General features: G+C 45.3%; 1 long non-coding RNA gene and 1 other non-coding gene across 9 annotated transcripts; both read left to right on the forward strand.

Moving 5' to 3' along the window:
* The first annotated feature begins 749 nt into the window (after positions 1-749).
* On the forward strand, positions 750-6,938 carry LOC127314482 (uncharacterized). Of its 8 annotated transcripts, XR_007859690.2 has the most exons (6): positions 750-1,575; positions 2,241-2,399; positions 2,713-3,932; positions 4,086-4,691; positions 6,574-6,617; positions 6,707-6,938. It is a non-coding gene; the product is annotated as an uncharacterized lncRNA (long non-coding RNA). The 8 variants fall into 8 exon arrangements; XR_007859683.2 differs by having other exon boundaries at positions 4,086-6,617; XR_007859684.2 differs by having other exon boundaries at positions 4,086-5,947; positions 6,574-6,938.
* LOC127318149 (small nucleolar RNA snoR103) lies at positions 5,207-5,316 on the forward strand. Its single transcript, XR_007861704.1, has one exon. It is a non-coding gene; the product is annotated as a small nucleolar RNA snoR103 (small nucleolar RNA).
* Positions 6,939-26,824: the final 19,886 nt, after the last annotated feature.

A 26,824-nucleotide genomic window follows, 5' to 3' on the forward strand; every position in this document is an offset into this window, starting at 1 on the left:
GGCTGATTCTGAAGCCCTCTGGCACCGTCGCATTGGTCGACAGGAGGATGCCATACTTGGCGAGTTGGGTGGCCTCGTGCCAGTCCACCCATTCCCAGTTCATGGCGCTGATGGGACAGAAGGTTCCACCTACTAGTGGTATCTGGAGCAAGCAGACCTAGAAACAGCAATGGTTATGCATGTGTGAGCACAGGCGTGTGTAGTCGCTTGGCTATAAAAGGACGGCATATGCGTTGTTGATGGCGGCACAAAAGGCCAGCCTCCGCCCAGCTAGACCTAGGGCGGGTGCTGAATCGAAGCGGCTTAGAAGGGGAAGCGAGACAGGTGACGAAGCGACACAGGTTTCGAAGCGAGGTAGATTTGGAAGTGAAGCAGTCCGTTGGTCGGCTGCGAAGCGGGCCCAAGGACACAGAACGCGGACACGAGTCGACAGTGCACATTTCAAAACCAAATTTGAACCGTGAATGCGTCGATGTGTACAAGACGCTCACTTTGCGTCAGACCGTTGGGCTGAAAATTTACCCTTTTCTTATCCGTGAGGACCAAAACTGACATGTTTGGTACGTTTGTGTCGGATAGTTGGAGATGCTCTTGCGAGACTAATTATGTGCATGGATAGACTTTGTATTATAAACTACAAATGCAGAAAAGAGCCCTACTTATGTACTCCCTCACTCCATAAAAGGATGTCTCAAATCTCTACTACTTAAAAAGACTAAACTGGTTCCTTATTCTGCCATCCACCACAATACGTCAATTGCTTGGTCGTTCCTTCCGTCGTCGCGCTTCCTCGACCGTCGTCACATGGGCCAGGCCCAATGACTCCGCCGAATCCGCCAAATCCACCTACCCCTGCTGATCTCCCAAAAATTCATCTACTCGGTCATCAACCCATCAATCTGGCGTGTGCACCGCCGCCGGCGGACGCAGAGGAGTCGCTTTGGCGAGTTTCACCCGTCCGCACCAAAAGCGAGAGGGATGCGGAGCTCGACGAACGGATGACCAGATAGTCGGCTTGACACAAGGTCAGGAAGCTTTCCTACGGGACGCTCATCAAGGCGGTCGATCTGATGCAGCTAATCGACCGGGCGGTTTTTCTTCTCAACAAGATGGGGAGCGCTTCAATCGACGTTCCGCTCCTCAAAATCCAACGATAGGACGACCACAGTCCACCGCCGGTCGACGACCCAGCGGCCTCCTACCGGCCCACGATTCAGCCTCCTACTGGCCTTGAAGCATCCGCCGAGGGAACGAACCAATCGGCATCATGGGAGCCAGGCCGAGGGGTGCTATCATCGCCGGGAGGAGGCTGTCAAGCGCTGCTGGAGTCCGCGCCGCTGGCGGCGTTGCCGACATCCACCATGTGCGTCACTCCAGGTTAGGTAGCGCCACACCTGCCTTTCCTCTCCGATGTTGTGCCTTCATCTATTTTTTCTCTCATGTCAAATACTAGATGCGTGATGTTGTGCTCTAACACGGCGGGCGCCTGTCACAAGAGCTTCCCGGTGACTCTGGGATATGCGCGAACTGGTGGTTATTCCGGCAACTACCAGCACGGGAACTCCTGGCGGGCAGGTGACCAATCCTTTCCTCTCCTTCGTTTCTTCCTCCCCTCGATCTGCTCATCCCTTCTGTCTTTTATTTTATCTTTTGAGTTCAGTCATACGTGCAGTGTCATGTGTAGAATCTGACCTGAACATTTTTCTTAAGCAGCATATATGTAGTAGTAATGCTAATAATTGGAACATTAGACGTGAATGGTCAAAGCATTAGCAGCAATGAAAAAGCCTAAATACTCCTTCCCTATAGCCTAATTGAAGTCCACGGATGATTCTTTCCTTTTGCCTTTGTGTTTTCACCACATATTAGAAGAATTTAACTTCTTGCTTTCAGCTGCAAGATTAACATGACTAAAAACATGGATTTTATATCTTCGACGACTGACGAAGCTTTCCTGCTGTATTGGTGTGGTTCAGTACTCCAACACGTTTTCCATTTCTTTCTTGCTTTTTCGTGACATGTTCACCTCATGTTAAGTTTGTGTGATGATTTGCTTCCAAATCCAACAATAATTATGAGAACAGATCGAAAACATAATGTATGACTTTTGATCCTGATCTGAGTTCCATAAAAACCATGCTTGTAAATTTTTATATGTGCACGGTTAGTCTGAATTCATCATGAACTTATGATTCTGTTATTCCGTTCATTTTACAGTGTGTGTGATGTGTATTCTGTAGGTCTTAGTACGAGTGCACATGGCGTTTCCAGCAGGCGACAAGGCTGGTTGCATGCTACGTCGCCTCGAGTCGCCGTCGTGGCATGCAAGATATTACATCTCTCTGTACGCTGCTGGAGTGCTGGTCGAGTACAACTACCCCAAGTTCATCGCCAAGAAGGTGACGCTTATCCCCTGTATTGAATTATTTATTTGGAATTTGCAGCTGCACTAATTGTGATTCAACATTGTAACAGTGTTGTCCCAAATTAAGTTGTACCTGATTGAGCTTAAGATTCAGTTTCTTTGTGTCCAACTTCTGTCTTTTGGCATGGTCATTCGTAATCATGGTGTAAATCAGGATCTTTCCATTTTCTTCATTATGTTGCCCATTTATGATATGTCCAGGACTACTATGTTACTCTACCAATTTGTAGTTGATTGCAGCAATTTCAGTTAATGGAATCACAAATTTAACCGGGTCATGTATGCAGGTGTGAATCAACATGCCATGGTGGTATCTCGCTGCCAATAAATAGATGAGCCCCTTCCTCACGCAGTACACTAACATCAAGTTCGTTTTTCTACATCCAGGCCAAGTCACTTGATACCCTCTTTAAGTATTATGCGTGACATACTTTTTCCTTTATTGTTAAATCTTTAAGGGATTTATCCTTAATTATTGTCCATCCTCTATGAATAAAAAAAAATTACATCGCGAGGCAGGGGAAGTCCAGTTCAATTTGGAGTCTTCTCCAAAGAAGATGATCCTGAGTTCACCACCTTTGACTTTGTCAGCGATCTCTCCCTCAAATGTTATTAAAAAAACATCGAGAACTCTGTCACTGACCCATACTTCTACACATCCTTCTACACGTTCTAATTTGTTGCTTGCTTTTTATGGAATTTTTTCGTATTGCTTCTAAATTGAGAAAAAATGTGTTACTTATAGCTGGTCACCACGTGTATCGCCAGCCGAGGGTGATCAAGGCGCGGATCACGATGACACACTGGAAACTCCAGGGCGGCGATACAGATCTGCTGAATAACAAGAGCACTACTTCACTAGGAGATGTGAGAATAACTGGACAAGTTCAGTGGTGTGCGCGAGGCAATGATATGCTCTCACCATTTAGTAGTGGCTATTGAAAAAACTAAATGTTTAGAGCTGGTGCGGCATGTATCTCCATTAACCCTTTCAGATTTTTTCAGCGCAGTTGCGATGGTTCCTAATGGATACATAGATATAGCAGTTGCCATTGTTCATTGTGCTGTCCTCTCTATACCCACAATTCAACAAAAGGTTTTATTTGCGTGTTCCCTTCAAAAAGTATTTTAGCAGCCAGCCAATAGAGAAAATTGTACCATTCATTTTTTATAAGGAAAACCTGCATCCTGGGGCCAAGATTAATGGTTCATATTTAGCTTAAACAGAATGTAGACCAATGACTTTTGTGATGTTATTTATTTAATATCTCTACAGCTTCCTTTAATGCAATCCTAAGTATGCCTACTACAAACTTAATCCTTGGTCATCTGAAGACAAATAAGCAGTTATTGACACTTTTGTAGGCATACAGTTTGATAATTCTCTCTGCACGCATTCAAAGCTTGGTTTGCTCCCAAATCAACAAGGAACATATGAAGAAGTATATACATACTACAGAGATAGGTCATGTCTTACCAGAATATCAAAGTCCGCCTACCGCCTCTGGTTTGTGCTGCACTTTCATCTCCTTCCCCCCAATTTATGTGTGGCCATATGGTTATGTATTCTGATGAATGAGCACTATGTGTCTATGTTTTTTTGTCTTTACGGTTTGTAGAAGAAATTCATTGCTACTGATTTATGCCTTGTGTTTTACAGATAAAAAACGAGACGGTCTGGTTGGCCAACATCACGCCAAACATTTCTAGGAAGACGCTGCAAGATGTTCAGTTCAAAGGTCAACCCCATAGCCGCCACGGTCCAGGAGGGGGCCAAGGAGAACGCAGAGCGATGCGCCGATGCGCCATCTCGAGGCGCTCGACCAACGGCTCAACATCACGTCGCAGGCCTTGGAGAGGATGCAACACTCGTCGCCGGAAGAAGACGACCGGACCCGGTGGATTCCATGGTCGTGTGGAAGGGCACACTGCACACAACAGGAGCGTGGACAGGCAACACTACAGGGGCGTCTTCGGTGGCCCACAGGCTCGCCTCGCCTCACGCAGGTATGGAGCGCAACAGGACTCAGGGCCGCGCGGGTTTTCAGGGCGGCGGTGGTTTGGGACGCACATGCGGCAGTGTTCTCCGAGGCGTTAGCGGCGGCGGTAGATCTTGCCGGTGCGAAGATTTCTAGCGGGCGAACCGCTGCTAGACAAGATTGGTCTGATGTGATGGTGTGTGACGCACTCTTCTCCCCCTCACAAATTCTTCTCTCTGCATGGTGAGGTGTGGCGCGGTAGCTTCGGCCTTCGTGGGCTAATCCGGGTTTGCAATCAGACTTGGTTCCCTTGCACTAAATAAGTTTTCTTGTTGATGAGCGTTTTAGCTTCTTTCACTGAATCAAATTTCCAGGCAGGTGTCATGTACTAAATATAGTCTTTATTTGGGTAGGTTTGTGAAATGAATATGAGTGAGGAGTGTGAGATGGACTGAAGCATTGAGAATTGAGTTCTAGCTCAGTGGCAAGGCAAGCGAGTGCGCAGCCAGCCCACCCGGGTTCGAATCCCCATCCGCGGTAATTTTGCAGGAGGGGCGAATAAACCGGGTTATCATCCATCCACGTCCATCCGCGGGGAGAGTCTCATTCTACCTAACAACGTATAGCCAAAGGAGGGATCATTTCCCCGTTGGTCAACGTTTGAGATGGACTGAAGCATTAGCCGTTAACTGATTTAGCATTCATGTATTGATGTACGACGTAACCTATATTGCTAATTCATATTATAGATAATTTTAAAATAATCAAATTACTTGTAACATCATCTGATTGTAATGTATGTTTCTCTCAGGAGTGTTTTCTTGTAAATATGGACAAAGAGTAATGTTGATGGAATTTAAGTGAGTATATTCTGTGAGTTCGTACATGCTCATAAATGACTATCACACATGCATTCTTGGAGACTAGAACCAGTCAAAATATGTGTAAATCTGTTCATGAATGCTGGCACTACTCTATAATGAATTTCATGACATTATTGTTTTCGCTATGAAAATACTCCTTTTGTGAATCACGGTCTCGCGGAGTGGGGTATGGTGGCAATGGTGGCGGAGTGGGGTGAGGTTGCCGATTGCTGCTTGAATAAAATGGTAAACCTTATTTTAGGTTTTGCTTCTGAATTAGCCAGATAAAATGGTAATCAATAATCATTAGAATATCTGTTGATAAATTTCTACGCAAACTGTATAGCTGGCCAGCAAAATCTTGCTTGTTTTCTTTTCAAATGATATAGAGTTGAAATTGATCACAAGTTTACTACTTGGCCGCTGACTTTCGGGGGAAGGTTGCGAAGATATGCATTGTTTATCTTGTTATTTTATTCCTGGGATTGGAGGAGCCATTAGTCCTAGCTCCTAACCCATATGTTTTATTTTTTCAAGAGTACCGGTATTCAGACTTCAGATGCCTAAAAAGCGATCCAGGAGTTGCACGTCGTGCAGTGACTCCGAACCTACACGCTCGCCACCTAGCCTTCACCGCCCATGTGCTCTACCTCAACGCCTACTCCTCGAATAAGGAGCAGGTGCCTCGCGTACACCGCGTTCATTTTTCTTTTGCACTCGGTTTTTCCAGCGTACGTCATATGTATGTTCAACTATATGACACCATGACACCAATAAATTAGACGATAGGCATGTATCCTATTACTTCTGTTTTATATTTTCAGTACAGTTGATTTACAGAACGAGAATTCAAGGATCCTTGGATAAGTGCTCTTCCAAAACTGAAGGAATTCAAGAGTAGTATACCCCAGGCAACATAGAGTAGTATATCCCAAGTTCCATGTCTGTTTATGAAATCGTGCTACTATAATCTTCCAAAACATAGAGTAGTATAGAGATGTGATTGCACCTGAATTGACATTCACGTTATGCTTCCTGGTTAGCTCTTGGTCACCGTTACAAGACAGGTAGAAAGAAACTGTTTTATTTTTACCTTCTCTTCGGTTCATTTTTAGCCAACCACATCAATTTTGAATACGTGTTGTATAGAATTAGTGGCTCCTGGACAATATTTATCTTTGACTGTCCGCTTTCTTGCATACTATTGACACTGTTATTGTTAGGATACCATTAGGCATTGCATGCAGTATGGAAAAAAAGAAATGAGCATATGAGGTTGATTTTGATTCCAATCTATTATTTACAGGTCAAGGATCAAAGGTACATCAAATGCAAAACTTTCAAGTACAGGTTGGGCAGATTCTAATCTACTTTACTTTACCATTTGCTACCAACAGATCTTACCCCTGCGACCTCTGTTCCCCTCGCATGTGCAACAGGAGGAGGACGGAGATATGCTCGTTATTGAAGGTGTATGGTAGCACTTTGATAGTGTTTTTGAAGCTGAAGGTGAAGAGGAGGTGTCGAGCAATTGAAGGAATTCCTAGAGGACCTAGAGACAGCGGCCAAGGAGATTTTGTTCTAAAGAAATGTTTTTTCTGTTGGTGTCATGACTTGTAATAACCAATGATTTTGAATTAACATGAGAGATATTTCTATAAGTAATACTAGTTTCTTTGATAATTATAAATTATGATATCTCTGATTTCTTTTAGTTTTTCATAAGTATTTTGAACTATATATATGTGCATAGAAAAATGAATTTGAGTACCCGTAGCAACGCACGGGCATTTTAACTAGTTTATCAAAAATTTGATGTATCTAGAGGTGCTTTAATGGATTTAGAAGAGGTTTAGCAAAGTTTTAGCAAAGTTTAGACGTGCTTTAATGGATTTAGATGAAGTATTTTTTTACACCATTTACCCCATCAAATAAAAATTCGTCCAAGTTATAAATACATGCTCCGTGACATGTAATTCGGGGCAGATGGAGTATATGATCTTCGACAAGGCCGTCCTAGATTGTACATGGCAGATATCTTAATTTTGATAAAAACATAGTTCAAATTATGTGGCACAAATGCACACCCAGGGTAAAAATCACACATCAAACAAAAATGACAAGTTAAGAACTTCAATTATTACTATATTTTAAAAGGATTGAATTTAAAATTGGGATTGTGCACCTAAAATAAACAAAAGAATTTGAGAGAGACATAAAGAGCATATGTATATCTAGAGTTATACACTCACTATTCGCCTTCTTTTTGAGATTTTTCTCTAGTTGTTTTTTCTGGGATCCCATTGTTCATTATGGCTTTTTTAAGAGGTAAAGCTCTCTTTATTACTCAATAAACACTGGTACAATCATAATATCTGAAGATTGTAGCAGCCACACGCAGCGCCCATGTAATAAATCTAGAGAGCTCTTAACTAAATCATAAGCATGGATATTAGAATTTCTCTGCTCATGTACAGTGTTTTGGTTGTTTGGAGCTATTCTTCAGGCCCAAATATTGAGAACCATAATATTTGTACGTTCGTCCTATCTCTAGGTATTAATGGGCCTGATCTCAAAAAAAAAAAAAAGGTATTAATGGGCCTGGCAACTACGGTGGTAGCACTACCCAGACAAGTAGGGGCGCACCTATACCCTGCTCGCGTGCGTGGGATTAACGCACGCATCGGCTCGTTCCTGTTGGACCGGCCTAGCTGCCGAGAAAAAGTTACCTATAGTTTTTCCCTATTAATTTTAACTTTTTGAATAACTTCTAAATTTGAAAAAAATTAGATTAAAAAAATATCTAAAAAAAGTTAGGATTACAAAAATGTTTAAATCTGAAATTTTGCTCGAATTTGAAATTTTCTCGAAATTTCTTCAATTTAAATTTGCTCGAATTTTAAAATTGCTTCAGTTTGAAAATTTGCTCAAATTTGAAATTTGCTCGAAATTAAAATTTACTCAAAGTTAAAATTTGCTCCAATTTGATAAATATGTTCAAATCAGAAAAAGTAAAAAAACGGAAAAAAGGAAAAACCAAAAAAAACAGAAAAAACGAAAACCGACAAAAAAACTAACCAGACCAGCGAAGAACCGAAGAAAAAACAAAATATGAAAAAAAAAACTACCTCAGATGGGCCGCGGCCCGCTCTCTTCCGCACGCGGCCGGCGTTAGTCCGCGCCCCTACTGGGCGGGGAATTAATAGGTTTTGCCGACAAGTAGTGGCTGGGCCGTCCACTCGGCCAGGTCGTACTGAGAGCTAGTTTAAATTAATGCATCCTGTCTTCCGTGCGCCGTCTTCTGGTGGTCTCCCATCCCTAAAAAAAGAGTACTCCCTCCGGTCCTATTTAATTGACTCAGATTTAGTACAAAATTGTGCTAAATCCGAGTCAATTAAAAGAGACCAGAGGGAATAGTTTGAAAAGAAAAGAAAAGAAAAAAGATGCCGTTACAGTGCATGCACTATCACGAACTCACGATGATGGATCGCAGTCAGCCAGTCACACATAACGCCGTATATGCACGTGCCAGGTTAACATGCATGCACGGGTAGATTCACTGTTCGATCTAGCTACTGGCCTACGGCTAGCAGCCTAGCAGCCTATCTGCCTATGCACACAAAATGGCTACTACCAACCCCAATTTTATGCATTAGAAAGCCATATTTCACACGTATATACTCCCTCCATCCCAGAAATATGTCTTAACTTTATAAAAATATATCTTAAATTTATATAAATTTAGATTTATTTAAAAACTAAAGTTAAATTCTTGCTGAATTGCCTTTGCTAGCGACCCCTTACCGTACGTAAACGTCCAGGATAGGTGATGAGGAGGCGATCGCGCAGGGATGGAGACAAGGGGGGATGAGCAGGGGATACGCCCCCCCCCCCCCCCCCCCATGATCCCGAGTTTCTTCAGAAAATTAGCCATGGTTGCTTCTCACCTATGGTGTTTAGCTCGAGTTTCTCTTAATGCCAAGTTCCTTTTTTCGCAAAAAAAAGTTCCTGTTAAACTCTAATCCCGTAGCCAGGATTTCCAAGGTATAGTGTGAGTCATGAGTGAGCGAGTTTTGGTAGATTAAATAACCGTACTAATGTACGGTTAGGGTCTAGGCCAGATGTCATTCTGAATGCCCTCTTAAGGGATTGTGATAAGGAGTGGCCCGATCTTCTCAGTAAGCGACGGATGTTGATGAACACGTGATGGTAGCAGCGGATGAAATCGATGATGATGAGGAGGATAACTTGTATGACGCGACGAAGTCTCTCGATTGATTCCTGATGCCAATGCAACAGCTCTCAACCCTGCAAGATATTCGCAACTCCACACACTTGCGCACGTAGCCGCCGACCACGAAGCGGTAGATTGCAATCTTCTAATCTCCAATGGAACAGCAGATCACACACAAACTTTCAGTAGCATAAAACTCCAGATCGCAACGAATTGGAGAGTTGGGGAACAATAGTTTTGCTTAGCAAACAACTATGAACTAGGGTTTATCTTAAACTTGGTCTAAAGCAGCTAGGGGGGCGTCCTGGGCACTTATATAGGTGTCCGGGACGAGTTCTGGTCGAAAAGATACAAAAATAACCGACCCAGAATAGATCTGGTCGAGACAGACTCGGACGAATCCGGTCTGGAATCCGGTCAACCGGGCCAGGGACCGGGTCGGCCGGTCTGGCGTCCGGTCAACCGGGCGGCAACCGAAAACTTCGCAACTTTCCGGTTTTTGCCCGGTACGATGCATCATATCTGGTTGGCGGCCGGTTGGCGACCGGTCAACCGGGCCAGGGACCGGGCTGGCCGGTCTGGAGGCCGGTCTGACCGGGTGCTGGACCGGCCTGGACGTCGTATTCTCCTCTCGCGCATGCCTCCCGCTCCTCCCTCGCGCGACCATGAGATATCTTCATGTCCAGCTCCATGTCCAGCTTCACGTCCATCTTGACGTCCGTCTTCATGTCCAGCTGTTCCTCTACTCCTCGTGCGACGCTCGTCTCCTCTTGATACCTGATGATACATAAGTAATAGGATTTAGGCAGTATAAAGTTCTCATCAATCAAAGTACCATTTAGAAACAAGTTCACCTGTTGTTTAAGTAGCTTCGCACGAGCCCTTGTAATTGGTCCAATCCGAACTTCATTGGACTTGAGCTTCACAGCAGGTTCATCTTCATTTATCAATGACGGAGGTAGTGGTGTAGTAGGGATGTCCTCATCATCTCCCCCCCCCCCCTTCAAAAGGCGTCGACCTCGACGCTCCAAGGTCTTCTCCGTCATATGATGTCAAATCAGCAACATTGAAAGAATTACCGACACCAAACTCATCAACTGGAAGATCTATCGAGTATGCATTATCATTGATCTTGGCAAGCACTTTGTAAGGACCAGCACCACGAGGCTTCAACTTAGACTTCCGCAGCTTCGGGAACCTATCCTTGCGAAAATGTGCCCAGACCATATCACCAGGCTTGAACAACATCTCTTTGCGCTTCTTGTTTATCCTTGCAGCATTGCTCTTGCCTTTCTTCTCTATCAACTCTTTAATCTTCACATGGATCTTACGCACAAAATCTGCCCTCTTGGATGCCTCCATATTAACTCTCTCATGTATGGGCGAATGCAACAAGTCAAGTGGAGTAATGGGTTTGAAACCATACACCACCTCAAAAGGACATAGCTCTGTGGTAGAATGTACCGCCCTGTTGTAAGCAAACTCCACATGCGGCAAACACTCTTCCCACTCCTTCAGGTTCTTCTTGATCATGGATCTCAGCAGTTGTGACAAGGTTCGATTCACCACCTCAGTTTGACCATCAGTTTGGGGATGACAAGTAGTACTGAACAGTAGCTTTGTCCCCAGCTTTCCCCAAAGTGTCTTCCAGAAGTAGCTCATGAACTTCACATCACGATCAGAAACAATAGTCTTCGGGACTCCATGTAGGCGAACAATCTCCCTGAAAAACAGGTTAGCAATATGTGACGCATCGTCGCTTTTGTGGCAGGCAATAAAGTGTGACATTTTAGAAAATATGTCCACTACCACAAATATAGAATCATGGCCTCTTTTAGTACGCGGCAAACCCAACACAAAATCCATACTAATATCTTCCCAAGGTGTAGTAGGTGCCGGTAACGGAGTATAGAAACCGTGAGGCTTCAGCTTGGACTTGGACTTGTTGCAAGTAATGCACCTCTTCACATACCTGTCCACATCCCGCCTCATCTTTGGCCAATAAAAATGATCAGCGAGCATGAGTAGCGTCTTCTCACGCCCAAAATGACCCATCAAACCTCCAGCATGTGATTCCTGCAATAAGAGCAAACGCACAGACGATTCTGGAACACATAGTTTGTTAGCTCTAAACAAGAACCCATCGTGCATGTGATACTTTTCTCAAGCTTTACCCATAACACACAAGCGGTATGGTTCAGCAAAATCATGATCAGTCACATATAAATCACATAACACCTCTAATCCAGGAATTTTAACATCAAGATGGGTTAATAGCATAGTCTTCCTAGATAGAGCATCAGCAACAATATTATCTTTTCCCTTCTTATGCTTAATAATGTATGGAAAAGACTCAATGAACTCAACCCACTTAGCAAGACGCCTATGCAAAGTAGATTGGGCTTTCAAATATTTCAAAGCTTCATGATCAGAATGTATGATAAATTCTTTTGGCCACAAATAATGCTGCCAAACCTCAAGAACTCTAATTAAAGCATACAATTCTTTATCATATATTGGATAGTTCAACTTAGCACCAGAAAGTTTCTCAGAAAAATATGCAATTGGGCGACCCTCTTGCATCAACACACCACCAATTCCAATACCACTAGCATCACATTCAATCTCAAATTGCTTATTGAAATCAGGAAGTGCAAGCAACGGTGCAGAAGTTAACAATCGTTTCAGTTCATCAAAAGCATGATCTTGGGCAACGCCCCACTCAAAGACAACACCCTTTTTAGTCAATTCATTCAAAGGTGCAGCAATAGTAGAAAAATTGGACACAAAACGGCGATAAAACCCAGCTAGACCATGAAAACTTCTTACTTGACTCACATTCATGGGAGTAGGCCAATTTTGAATAGCTTCAATTTTAGACACATCTACTTCTACTCCATGCTTAGAGACAACATAACCCAGAAATATGACCTTATCTTTGCAAAATGTGCACTTCTCAAGATTACCATAGAGTTTACTATCACGCAACACTTGCAAAACATGTCGAATATGTATAATATGATCAGATTCATTGCGGCTGTAAATTAATATGTCATCAAAATACACAACCATAAACTTACCAATAAAATCACGCAAAACGTGGTTCATCAGTCTCATGAAAGTGCTAGGTGCATTAGTTAAACCAAAAGGCATTACTAACCACTCATATAAACCAAATTTTGTTTTAAAGCCGGTTTTCCACTCATCCCCTTCTTTCATCCTAATTTGATGATAACCAATACGCAAATCAATTTTAGTGAAAACAGCAGCACCACTCAATTCATCTAGCATATCCTCTAAACGGGGAATAGGATGACGATATCGAATAGTAATGTTGTTTATCGTTCTACAATCTACGCACATACGCCATGTACCATCTTTCTTAGGAACAAGAATAACAGGAACAACACAAGGACTAAGGCTTATGCGGATATAACATTTGTCGAGTAGCGCTTGTACTTGCTTCTGTATCTCTTTCGTCTCTTTGGGATTCATTCTATATGGCGCCCTATTGGGCAGCGATGCTCCGGGGATCAAGTCAATTTGATGCTCAATACCTCGCAATGGTGGAAGTCCTGCGGGTACCTCTTCCGGAAACACGTCGCTGAATTCCTGCAAAACATTAGAAACACCAAGAGGAAGAGGGGTCATATCGTTAGAAACCAAAACCGTACCCTTGTACATGAGCACAATAGGCATGGCTGTAGGATCCTCACAAAAGTCTCTCATGTCTTGTTTGGTGGCTAATGAGACTAAGGAATTCACTCTCTCACTTTTTGTTATATCACTCACGGCATTACAATTCTCTCGCCTATCTATGGATGCATCCTCCAAATTTACTTCAATCTTCTGACGAGACTCATTGACAATTTGCTGTGGTGACATAGGCTGTAAGTTAATTTTCTTGCCCTTAAACTCCAAGTGATATGTATTGACGCGGCCATTGTGTTGCACAGAACGGTCATAGAGCCATGGCCGGCCCAACAGCAGGTGACAAACCGTCATAGGAACCACATCAAAATCAATGGAATCCTTATACGGTCCAATCTCAAAATCAACTCGCACCATGTGGCTCACCTTCATCTCACCATTATTGCTCAACCACTGAATATAATATGGATGCGGGTGCGGTAGGTACTTCAGTTTCAGCTTGGCACATAACTCTTTGCTTGCTAGATTGCGACAACTTCCGCCATCAATAATGACCTTGCAAGCTTTATCAGGACCAACTAGTGCCTTTGTTTGGAACAAATTACAGCGTTGTGTAGATGCACTTGACTGCACATTAAGAACACGCTGCGAGACAACAATAGTTTGAGCTTCAGAAGGAAAAGCATCATAACCATCACTATCATAATCATCCTCATCTGGAGCATTTGGATCAACATCATCTCCAGTTTCATACTCATTGTCCTCATTAATTATCATAACTTTGCGATTAGGACAATCCTTCTTGAAGTGACCCTTGCCACCACATGTATGACAAACCATATAACGGTTGAGTGCTGTCGACATATTAGAACTAGTTCCACTTGCTGCAGGGACGGGCTTCTTTGTGTTGGTGACACTAGAGACCGGCTTGCTAGACGAAGTAGGAACATCTGCAGGGCGCGAAGATGGCGCCATGGAGGGCGGCGCGCGGGGTGTGTAACGCCCAGCGCCTGTAGCACGGCCCTTCATTTGCAGTTCTTCAGCCAACTGTGACTCAGCTCCTCTTGCATGATGTAGTAGCTCATTCATAGTAGCGTAGCTGTGATGACGCACAATGCCCTTGATATTAAACCGCAGACCATTCAGAAAACGCTGTAGTGTCATCTCAAGAGACTCACGGACACGGGAACGCTGCATAAGCATCTCCATCTCCATGTAATAAGCATCAACCGTCAACACACCTTGTTTCAATTGGGTCAACTTGTCAAAGACGGAACGCAAGTAATTGGTAGGAACAAAACGAGCTCTCATTGCCGCCTTCATAGCATGCCATGTTATAATAGGCAGCTCACCATCTTCTTCTCGAGCACTCACAAGTCCATCCCACCAACGCAATGCATAACCATCAAATTCAGAGGAAGCAAGCTTGATCTTCCTATCTTCAGTATAGTCAGGATGTAAACGCCATAATCTCTCAATCTTCAACTCCCATGTAAGATATTCTTCAACATCAGTACCTCCTTCAAATCTGGGAATTGAGAACTTGGGTTTACCCAAACCATCATCTTGTTGTTGTGGAACACGTTGGGCTCCGAGGGGAACAAAACCACGACCACGGAACGCATCTCCAACGCCACGTCCAAGACCACGACCAACACCATGCCCTTGAGCATTAGCAGCTTCGGCATTGTCACCTTGCACACTGCCATCTTCATCCAGTGGTGGTTGTTGTTGCACCATTGTACGTATCTCACCAACGGCGGTTGTCAAAGCTTGTATAGATGCTTGAAGAGTCGTCACTGATGTTTGAACGGTGTTAACCGCTGTAGTAGTCTCATCGACCTTCAAGTGAACACTCTGAATATCCTTGTCCAACGCTTCATTGGCAACACGGATTTCACGTTGTAGGTGATCACGTAGTGCCTCATACTCCAGCCAAGTAACTGTCGCTGCTGGATCTTTCTTCTGCATCACATCAACATCCTCAGTAGACATGATTAGTAGGTTAGTGCACTAAACAAAAATCTTTGGTGGTACTCTCAGAACTCACTCAAAACTGATAAGAAAGGTAAATCTTACCGCTCCAAAGTGAATTAGTATTGCCTACCAACTTGGATTGACGGACTAGTGCACAGATGTAGCGAAGCGAATATCAAGGGTATACGAACAATCACACGACAAAGCAGGATATATGTGGGGCTGTAGGTGGGCTACCTAGTTGCACCAATAACAAGCTCTAGCGCTAACCGTAGACAACCAATGATACTCACACAAGGCGATATAATGGGGCAATGCAACTTTATGTGGGAAAGATTGTAATGCACTAGAGAGACGCTAGCAAAGCTCAATGAAACAGGCACAAGATTGCTCAACTACGGGTGTAGTAAAGTAAACTTAGGCCTTCACTTGATTCAACTAGCACTTCACTTGTCTTTTTGGATTTTTCTTTTTTGTAGAACACACGCAGCTATGTAGCTCTTTTTGCTTTTTTTTTTTCAATTTTCTCTTTTTTTTTGATTTTTTTTTTGACTCAACTCCTTGATAACACAGCCAACAGAAATTGCAAAGCACCAAAAACCTAACGAGCAGACTGTCGAGCGGTAAAACTAGTCTCTTCTGGGGAAGTTCCTAGTCACTTTATATCGAAAGGCTGTGTCTATGGTTGGGAACAAGCACACTGTACGCTATGTGGACTCGGAGTAATAAACTGACACACTATGATAAACTAGATGATAGAGAAAACACAAACCCTAACAATTCTACTAGATGAAAGATAAAGATACGCAAAAACAACTACGAAAAGCAACTAAAACTCAAAATTAGTGCAATCTAAGGCTATGGCAAACCCTAACCCTAACTTTTTATGGCTTTTTCTGGATAGGAAAACACTCACAACTCAACTATGGGGTGGATTGTGGATGGCTTACCGAGGAAAACTGGAAATCTGATACCAAGATGATAAGGGGTGGCCCGATCTTCTCAGTAAGCGACGGATGTTGATGAACACGTGATGGTAGAAGCGGATGAAATCGATGATGATGAGGAGGATAACTTGTATGACGCGACGAAGTCTCTCGATTGATTCCTGATGCCAATGCAACAGCTCTCAACCCTGCAAGATATTCGCAACTCCACACACTTGCGCACGTAGCCGCCGACCACGAAGCGGTAGATTGCAATCTTCTAATCCCCAATGGAACAGCAGATCACACACAAACTTTCAGTAGCATAAAACTCCAGATCGCAACGAATTGGAGAGTTGGGGAACAATAGTTTTGCTTAGCAAACAACCATGAACTAGGGTTTATCTTAAACTTGGTCTAAAGCAGCTAGGGGGCGTCCTGGGCACTTATATAGGTGTCCGGGACGAGTTCTGGTCGAAAAGATACAAAAATAACCGACCCAGAATAGATCTGGTCGAGACAGACTCGGACGAATCCGATCTGGAATCCGGTCAACCGGGCCAGGGACCGGGTCGGCCGGTCTGGCGTCCGGTCAACCGGGCGGCAACCGGAAACTTCGCAACTTTCCGGTTTTTGCCCGGTACGATGCATCATATCCGGTTGGCGGCCGGTTGGCGACCGGTCAACCGGGCCAGGGACCGGTGACATAGGCACCCCAAATGGGCCTGCCGAATATAGTACCCGGGGTTTATTGAAGGCCCACTACCCGAAGAATAAGAAGATTCGAGAGCCCAAGATGTATTTAAGGAAAAGATGAGTTGTAATAGGAAGTGTTGTTTGTAATCTGGCGGGATGAGTTAGAAACCGTCTCGGACTCTGTAAACTTGTATAGCACGAATCCCTCGGCTCCACCTCCTATATAAAGGGGGAGTCGAGGGACGAAGAATCAATCGAAACATTGTCTGCAAACCCTAGTTTTCACAATCGTCGAGTACTTTTCGGCTGAAACCTTCGAGATCTACTTACCCTCTACTTCTAACTAAACCCTAGCCTACAATCCATAGGCATTGACAAGTTGATACCTTGTCAATTGGCGCCGTCTGTGGGAACTAGAGGCGTAAGGAGCTGATCTCGATGGCACGCTCAAGATCTTCGACATCGTCAACCGCAAGCAACACAATGGATCGAGGTAAACAGATCGCTGCTGGTCTTGTCGATTTTGTTCCTCACCCACCCTCCCGTTTGGATGCATATGCGTATCTGGCGGAGCCCATGGAGATGACGTTCGGAAGGTTTCACTTTCGCGTCGAGAAGGAAGGATCGTATCGTGTCGAGATTCCGATTTCGTCGGGAGCGTCGGTGGTCGATTCCGATTTTTCAAACTATGCATCGTCCATCGAGTCAGGAGAAGAAGAAACCTCGGCGACACGCTACGTCAGCACCAGAGCAAGAGAGAAACTCGCCAAGATCTTCAACGACATGTCGTTTGAGTCATCGGCGGACTCATATATAAGCGATGACTCAAGCGATGTCGACAGTTACGACTTCGTCGACAAATCTCTGACAGTGGGCAAGGTCTTCATCAATCTCAACGATGATGTCACCAAACCCAACGTAGATCTGAGTACAAAGTATCATCAGATTTACGCCATTGAAGATCAAGAGGAAACATCTGAGGCTTTCGACGGTGGGAAATCCATACGTCGATCCCTCCAATCTGCGACAAGGCCTGGGCAACAAATACGTCGGGCCAGAGCCGCGAGATAGAGTTCAACTTTCACAAGCAGCGTGGGACGTAGCTGCGAGAGCTATGAACGGCACGGAACCAATGGCTACCACAGCCACACGGAAGAATTGCAAGCATATCAATATAGGCTCGCACGAGCTGCCAGGGAATTGGAAAAACAGACAATTGAGTTGAACAGGAGAAAGGAGGCAGCTTCTGCATCCAGCAGGAGAAGGGCAGATCTAAGTCGACAATCTAGAACTACGGGTGATAGCCATCGGGAGGCGCGGAACAGAGCAAGATCAAGGCTGCAACACATACCCGAAGCAGAAAGAGAACACTTGGTCCAAAACCTCGACATGTCCTTTATGTCGATAGATACAAGAGGAAACATCATCCCTAAGACACCAGAGGCTGGGTATATGGCGACACATGCTTTTATCCTTGCATCTAAACCACCTCCAGGCGATCCAAGGGAAACACTGTATAATATGGCGGTAGCAGGAGTTGGAGCTATGGGGACAGCGTTTGTATCAACGCCTCCCGAAGGAGCGGCAAGGAAAAATAGTCCACGACCCGCAGCACAACGGCAGCGGCACTCGAAGGGCCAAGTGGAGCAAGAGACACAGCAGCACAAGCAAGAGTCGACAGAGCGCGGCAGAGCAGAAGGGATCATCGGCAATCCCCAGAACTTAACGACGAAGATATGTGCGGCTTACCATGCTTCACGAGGAGAATCCGAAAAACTCGAGTCCCCTCAGGATTCAAGTTACCCGATAATTTCAAGAAGTTCGACGGCCTTCAAGATCCAGAGGATTGGCTAGTCGACTATCTAGAGACGGTGAAGCTGACAGGAGGAACTAGGGCAACAGCCATGCAAAGCATCCAGGTGCACTTGAGTGGAGCCGCACGATCGTGGATAAAGAAACTCGCTCCAGGATCCATCGATAGCTGGGAAAGTTTTGAGGACGTGTTCGTCAAGAACTTCAGATCCACGTGCAAAAAGCCTGCGTCGTTAGAAGAGTTGAGAGCGTGTCGACAAAAGCCAGATGAGCCAATGAGAAAGTACATCCAGAGGTGGAATATCATCAAAAACTCGGCAGAAAATATATCTGACGAGAGAGCAATAGATGCGTTTGTCGCAGGAGTCAGGCGTGGAGATTTTGTCGAGGACTTGGGAAGGACCAATCCAAAGACAGTATCCGCGTTAATGGAGATAGCAAATAAATGGGCAGATGGAGAAGATGCTGTCCACAACAAACGACACAGGTCGCCAGAGGAGGACCGCGGTCGAAACTATCAACCGAGGCGAAGATTTCCTCGGCAGTACCAGAACTACGACGCTCTAGGACAAATTTCGGCAGGTTTTCGGACAAATACAGGAGGAAGCAACAGAGATGATTACCAGAGAAGCAGTGAACAGCGAGGTGATAACAGAGATGATTCACGCAACAGGCAAAATAGCGGGCCTAGGTTCCCAAGACCTTTCGTGTCCCCTGAAGAGATGATGAACGGACCGTGCCAGATGCACTTTTTCCTCGACAGCAACGGCAAAAGACAGTCAGGGCACTTGCAGAAGGACTGTCGAAATTTTCAAGCAATGTTGCGGTATGCAGAGAACGCTAATGCGCGAGCAGCACAGAGAAATCCTCGAGAACCCAGAAGCGAGATTCACTTGCCGCCTCCTCCCGCGATTACAGACGACAATCGGCATCAGCTCAGAATAGCGGCAGCACCTGCACCACCACCTTATGTTGATCCTAACTCCAATGGAGCAGTGTCGATGATTCAGAAGGGAAGGCCGTCCAATAGAGCTCAGAAAGTAATCTCACGACAGGTGTTTATGGCAGAGAAAATGCCTCCACCAACAGTTGAGTACCTTAATTAGTCAGGACAAGATATCGGCTTCACAATAGCAGATCATCCGCAGCAAGTCCCTCGACCAGGGCGATCAGCACTTATTTTGCCGCGATTATCGCGGGATTTGATGTCTCTCGAGTGTTCATAGACGGCGGCAGCAGCTTGAACCTTATGTATGCAGATACATTGAGGAAAATGAACATATCCTTAGCAAACTTGAAACCAACAGACACAAGGTTCCACGGCATCACACCGGAGAAACCAAGCTATCCATTGGGAAAAATCAATCTTGACGTTCAGTTTGGGACCCGAGAAAATTATAGAATCGAGAGGCTCGAGTTTGAAGTCGTGGATTTTCCGTCGCAATATCACGCTCTGTTGGGACGACCAGCATATGCTAGATTTATGGCGGTGCCACATTATACATACTTGTTGTGGAGGATGCCTGGACCAAAGGGACCAATCACAGTCAAAGGAAGCTTCGCCTTAGCCGATAAGTGCGACAAGGATTTCCACCGGTTGTCAGAAACTTTCGGGATGCAAGCTGAGTATTTGGCGTCAAAAAGCATGACTGATTACGACGTACTCCCAGACGTTGGAAGGCCAAACAAAGAATCAACTTTCAGTACCGAGAAAAATTCAAAAGAGGTGCAGATTCACCCGACAGACCCAAAAAAGACGATATCTATCGCAAACGACATGGATATCGCATAGGAAAGCGCGCTCGTCGAGTTCCTCCGTGAGCACTGGAAAATCTTCGCATGGTGTCCAGCTGACATGCCAGGAGTACCAGGGAACTTGCCGAGCACCACCTAAACTTGGATCCACTAGCGAGACCAATCAAACAACCTTTGCGGCGTTTTTCGGAACCAAACCGCAAAGCCATGCTGTCAGAAATCAATCGACTACAAGAAGCTGGTTTTATCAAAGAGATATTCACAGAAGCCACATGGGTAGCAAATCCTGTGTTGGTACCGAAGAAAAACACTAAGGTCCTTCGCATGTGCGTCGACTTTACGTGTCTCAATAAACATTGTCCAAAGGATCACTTTCCCCTCCCGAGGATCGATCAAATTATCGACTCCACGGCTGGATGTGAACGTCTTTCCTTCCTGGATGCATATTCTGGTTATAACCAGATCAGATTGAAAGAAGAAGATGAAGTAAAGACCGCGTTTATTACACCTTACGGCGTGTTTTGCTACAGAACAATGCCCTTTGGTCTAAAAAATGCGGGAGCAACATATCAGAGGATGATGCAGAAGTGTTTGGCGACACAGATTGGGAAGAACGTCCAAGTATACATTGATGATGTCGTCATAACATCAAAAAAGGGGGCAACGCTGATCGAGGATCTCAAGGAAACCTTCGACAACCTTGATAAGTTTTGCCTCAAATTGAACCCGACGAAGTGTTCTTTCGGCGTCCCAGCAGGAGAACTTCTGGGGTTCCTAGTCTCAGCAAGAGGGATTGAAGCAAATCCCGATAAAATACAAGCTATCGTAACAATGAGGAAGCCAACAAAGTTGAAAGAAATACAACAGCTAACTGGGCGAGTCGCAGCTTTGAGCAGATTCGTCGCGAGGCTGGGAGAAAAAGCGTTGCCGTTCTACGCTTTGATAAAACAAGGAGACAAATTCCAGTGGAACGAAGAAGCCGACAGAGCTTTCGAGGATTTGAAGCGCACAATTTCGACACCACCAATTTTGGTGGCGCCAAAAGAAAGGGAACCTCTCCTGTTGTATATCGCAGCCACGCCCCAAGTGGTGAGCACGGTGCTAGTTGTCGAAAGGGAAGAAGAAGGAAAACTCCACGGCGTGCAGAGGCCAGTATACTTCGTAAGCGAAGTTTTATCGCCCTCAAAACAAAGGTATCCTCAGTACCAAAAGATAGCATATGGAGTGTTCACGACAGCACGAAAATTGCGCCACTATTTTTCGGCACATCCGATCGTAGTGGTCAATGAAGCTCCTTTGTCAAATATATTGAACAACCCCAGACGCTACGGGTCGTGTCTCCCTTTGGGGAATAGAACTTTCCCCTCGGGACATCACGTATGAAAAAAGAAAAGCAATCAAGTCGCAAGTTCTGCCGGACTTCATAGCAGAGTGGATGGAGTTGCAAAACACAGGACCCCCAGACTTATCGAGAACTTGGACAATGAACTTTGATGGGTCCAAGAGACTAGAAGGGGCTGGCGCAGGAGTAGTACTCATATCACCTGAAGGCGACAAGTTAAAGTACATCCTTCGGATGACGTTCCCTAACGCATCTAACAATGAAGCAGAATATGAAGCCCTCATACACGGGATGAAGATGGCGAAAGCCTGCGGTGCAACTCGACTAAAAATCTTTGGCGACTCACAGTTGGTGGCACAGCAAGTTATGAACCAATGTGACGCAGTCAATGATAGCATGATGGCATATAAGGAGGTGTACAACGAGCTCGAGAAGTTGTTCGATGGATGCGAAGTAAATCATATTAGTAGATTGAGCAACGACGAAGCCGACGTTCTTGCAAACATCGGATCGCAATGCCTTGCAGTGCCGCAAGGTGTATTCTGGGAAGAGATAACAGAGAGATCCACTAAGTCGACAAAATCAAAAAAGAAGGAGAAGAAACCCTCGGGGGCTACCAAGGAAAAGCAAGAAGACGAAGAAGAAGACCAGGACCTGGTCATGGTGATACGAATACCGTGGATGCAGCCGTATATATCATACATCCTCAGGAAAGAAATACCTGACGATCCAGTTGAGGCAAGACGAGTAATTCGACGTTCCAAAGCTTTCACAGTGGTCAAGGGAGAATTGTATAAGCGAAGTATTTCAGGCGTCTTGCAAAGGTGCGTCACACCCGAAGAAGGAAGAATAATTCTGAAGGATGTACACGAAGGAATATGTGGCCACCACGCAAGTAGTCGAGCTATCGCAGCCAAGGTTTTTCGAGCAGGATTCTACTGGTTGACAGCAATCGAGGACGCCAAGGACATAGTAAGAACTTGCGACGCGTGTCAAAGGTTTGCCGCAAAACCTCACTCTCCAAAGAGCAGAGCTAGCACCAATACCATTGTCATGGCCCTTTGCTCAATGGGGACTTGATATGGTGGGCAAGTTACACAAATCCTGGCCAGGAGGAAAGGAATACATGTTAGTAGCTGTCGACAAATTTACAAAGTGGATAGAAGCGAAGCCGATAAATTCACCAGACGGAGCATCCGCAGTAAAATTCGTACAAGGCCTCGTCTTCAGATTTGGAGTGCCCCACAGCATCGTCACAGACAACGGCAGTAACTTCACATCCCATGAATTCAAAGATTATTGCGAAGAGGTGGGTATCAAGCTAAACTTTGCGTCAGTCGCACATCCTCAAACCAATGGGCAAGTCGAGAAAGCCAATGGCATCATCTGCAATGGCATCAAGAAGCGCTTGTTAGGACCACTGGAAAAAGCTCGACATACCTGGCCAGAAGAACTACAAAGCGTGTTGTGGAGCATCCGAACAACACCAAACACAGCAACACAGGAAACTCCGTTTTTCCTGGTTCATGGAGCAGAGGCAGTACTACCAATCGAGATAGAGCACAACTCTCCACGTGTCGCCGAATATGATGAAGAAACGTCGAGAAGAGCGCTAGAAGATGACGTCGACGCACTTGATGAAGCTCGAGATGAAGTATTATCTCGGGTAACTAAATATCAGCAGGACTTGAAAAATTACCACAGTCGACGATTGCGGCCAAGATCTTTTCAGGTGGGAGACCTAGTTCTTCGGCTCACGCAAAAAAGTCATGAAAAACTCGAGTCACCATGGCTTGGCCCTTACATTGTCACGGAAGTAATCGGAGGACGTGTGTCCCCCACTTGCACGACGTGTCAACGTGGTGGAAGCAATGGACCCACAGGGCAGGAAAATCACGACTATTCAAGAAGGATGAAGTAAATTTGATTAACGGAAGCATGTCGATAAGAAAAATAAAAGAAGATTGGCGACAGGAAGAATTATTCAATACTTCGGGAGCTTTTGATCAAAAACAAGTTTTTGCCCAAATGCTGGGGGGCTACTTCGACAAAAAGTAAGATTTCGACTATGGCAATATAGAAATTGCGGGAGCCTACAACCAAGCACAAGTTCTTGGCTGTAGCCTCAGGGGCTACTCCCATCGGGAGCGCTGTTCGCGCACCCGAGAGATAAAAAAAAAGAGAGAGAGAGAAGAAGAAAGAGATCATATTGGGAAGTAATGGCAATATAGCGACAAGGTGGACTAAAATGTTGAGCCTACAACCAAGCACAAGTTCTTGGTTGTAGCCTCGGGGGCTACTCCCATCGGGAACGCTGTTCGCGTGCCCGATGAAATTATCAAATAAAAAGTAGAAAAGTAAGAGAGTATATTTCGAGTTATAATTAACTCTACATATACTCCCATCGGGAGAGCAATATAAGTCATACTTGACTCGATAAAATGTGCCATTCCAACAGCCGGAAAAGCACTCGACAATATATTCTCAGAACGCCGAAGTTGCGATCAATTTCTGAATGCCACAAATTTGCGAAGGTAAGACCCCAGATCCGTTCTGCTGGGCGTGGCATCGCCAAAGACTGCGCTCTGCTACTTTTATCCGTATCAACAGATACGAAGAAAAATCCTAACGGACGCGTTAGGTATCCGATAAATTTGACTGGGACTCGACAGAATGGTAAGACCTTAAGCGGCACCTGTCGACGTTTACACCAGTATCCCGAGATCATGTCCAGGGACGTGATTTTGAAGTAGGTTTTTGCGGATTGCCACTAGAGCAGTTAACTAGTACCTGATCCGTCAGATGAACTAGCCCCAACTACCAGTATCCCTGTACAATATAGAATTTTATGTGAAGAAATATAAAAAGTTAAAGCTTTCGAGTAAAAATAAACAGTGGAGATTTTCCCTGACTCTACGATTCAAGCAAAATCTCGGGGGCTACTGACATAGGCACCCCAAATGGGCCTGCCGAATATAGTACCCGGGGTTTATTGAAGGCCCACTACCCGAAGAATAAGAAGATTCGAGAGCCCAAGATGTATTTAAGGAAAAGATGAGTTGTAATAGGAAGTGTTGTTTGTAATCTGGCGGGATGAGTTAGAAACCGTCTCGGACTCTGTAAACTTGTATAGCACGAATCCCTCGGCTCCACCTCCTATATAAAGGGGGAGTCGAGGGACGAAGAATCAATCGAAACATTGTCTGCAAACCCTAGTTTTCACAATCGTCGAGTACTTTTCGGCTGAAACCTTCGAGATCTACTTACCCTCTATTTCTAACTAAACCCTAGCCTACAATCCATAGGCATTGACAAGTTGATACCTTGTCAACCGGGCTGGCCGGTCTGGAGGCCGGTCTGACCGGGCGCTGCACCGGCCTGGACGTCGTATTCTCCTCTCGCGCATGCCTCCCACTCCTCCCTCGCGCGACCATGAGATATCTTCATGTCCAGCTCCATGTCCAGCTTCACGTCCATCTTGACGTCTGATACGTCTCCGACGTATCGATAATTTCTTATGTTCCATGCCACATTATTGATGTTATCTACATGTTTTATGCACACTTTATGTCATATTCGTGCATTTTCTGGAACTAACCGATTAACAAGATGCCGAAGTGCCAGTTGCTATCTGCTGTTTTTGGTTTCAGAAATCCTAGTAACGAAATATTCTCGGAATTGGACGAAATCAACGCCCAGGGTCCTATTTTGCCACGAAGCTTCCAGAAGTCCGAAGAGGAGACGAAGTGGGGCCACGAGGGGGCCACACCCTAGGGCGACGCGGCCCCCCCTTGGCCGCGCGGCCCTTTGGTGTGGGGCCCTCGTGCCGCCTCTTGACCTGCCCTTCCGCCTACTTAAAGCCTCCATTGCGAAACCCCCAGTACCGAGAGCCACGATACGGAAAACCTTCCAGAGACGCCGCCGCCGCCGATCCCATCTCGGGGGGATCCAGGAGATCGCCTCCGGCACCCTGCCGGAGAGGGGAATCATCTCCCGGAGGACTCTACGCCGCCATGGTCGCCTCCGGAGTGATGTGTGAGTAGTCTACCCCTGGACTATGGGTCCATAGCAGTAGCTAGATGGTTGTCTTCTCCCCATTGTGCTTCATTGTCGGATCTTGTGAGCTGCCTAATGATACGTCCAATTTGCATCACTATTTTATATCATAATTTGCTGTTATTCATTGATATATTTCATATTGGGACACAATACTTATGTTATTTCATCTATTTTGCATGTTTCATCATTATTGGAGGATCAAGCACCGGAGCCAGGATTCTGCTGGAAAAAGCACCGTCAGAACGCAATATTTCGGAAGATCAACTGTGGGAGGAAATTATACCAAAAATCCTATTTTTCAAGATGACGAAGGAAGCCAGAAGGAGGGGCCAGGAGGACCCAGGGTGGGCCCACACCCTAGGGCGGCGCGGCCCAGGCCCTAGCCGCGCCGCCATGTGGTCTGGGGGGCCCACGACCCCTTTCGCCTCCTTTTCTTCGCGAAATCCTTCGTCCCGAAAACCTAAGCCAGGGAGGGTACCTCGCGAAGAGTTACAGCCGCCTCTGCGGCGCGGAGAACACCAGAGAGAAAAGAGCTCTCCGGCGGGCAGGAATCCGCCGGGGAAATTCCCTCCGGGAGGGGGAAATCGACGCCATCGTCACCGTCATCGAGCTGGACATCATCGCCATCACCATCATCATCATCTCCACCATCATCACCGCCGTCATCACCGCTGGACACCGTCACCGCCGTAGCAATTTGGGTTTGATGTTGATTGTTTGATAGGGGAAACTCTCCCGGTATCGATCTCTACTTGTTGTTGATGCTATTGAGTGAAACCATTGAACCAAGTTTATGTTCAGATTGTTATTCATCATCATATCACCTCTGATCATGTTCCATATGATGTCTCGTGAGTAGTTCGTTTAGTTCTTGAGGACATGGGTGAAGTCTAAATGTTAGTAGTGAACTATGGTTGAGTAATATTCAATGGTGTGATATTTAAGTTGTGGTGTTATTCTTCTAGTGGTGTCATGTGAACGTCGACTACATGACACTTCACCATTTATGGGCCTAGGGGAATGCATCTTGTACTCGTTTGCCAATTGCGGGGTTGCCGGAGTGACAGAAACCTAAACCCCCGCTGGTATATCGATGCAGGAGGGA

The sequence above is a fragment of the Lolium perenne genome, chromosome 7, assembly GCF_019359855.2.
Source record: "Lolium perenne isolate Kyuss_39 chromosome 7, Kyuss_2.0, whole genome shotgun sequence".
Classification (NCBI taxonomy): Eukaryota; Viridiplantae; Streptophyta; class Magnoliopsida; order Poales; family Poaceae; genus Lolium; species Lolium perenne.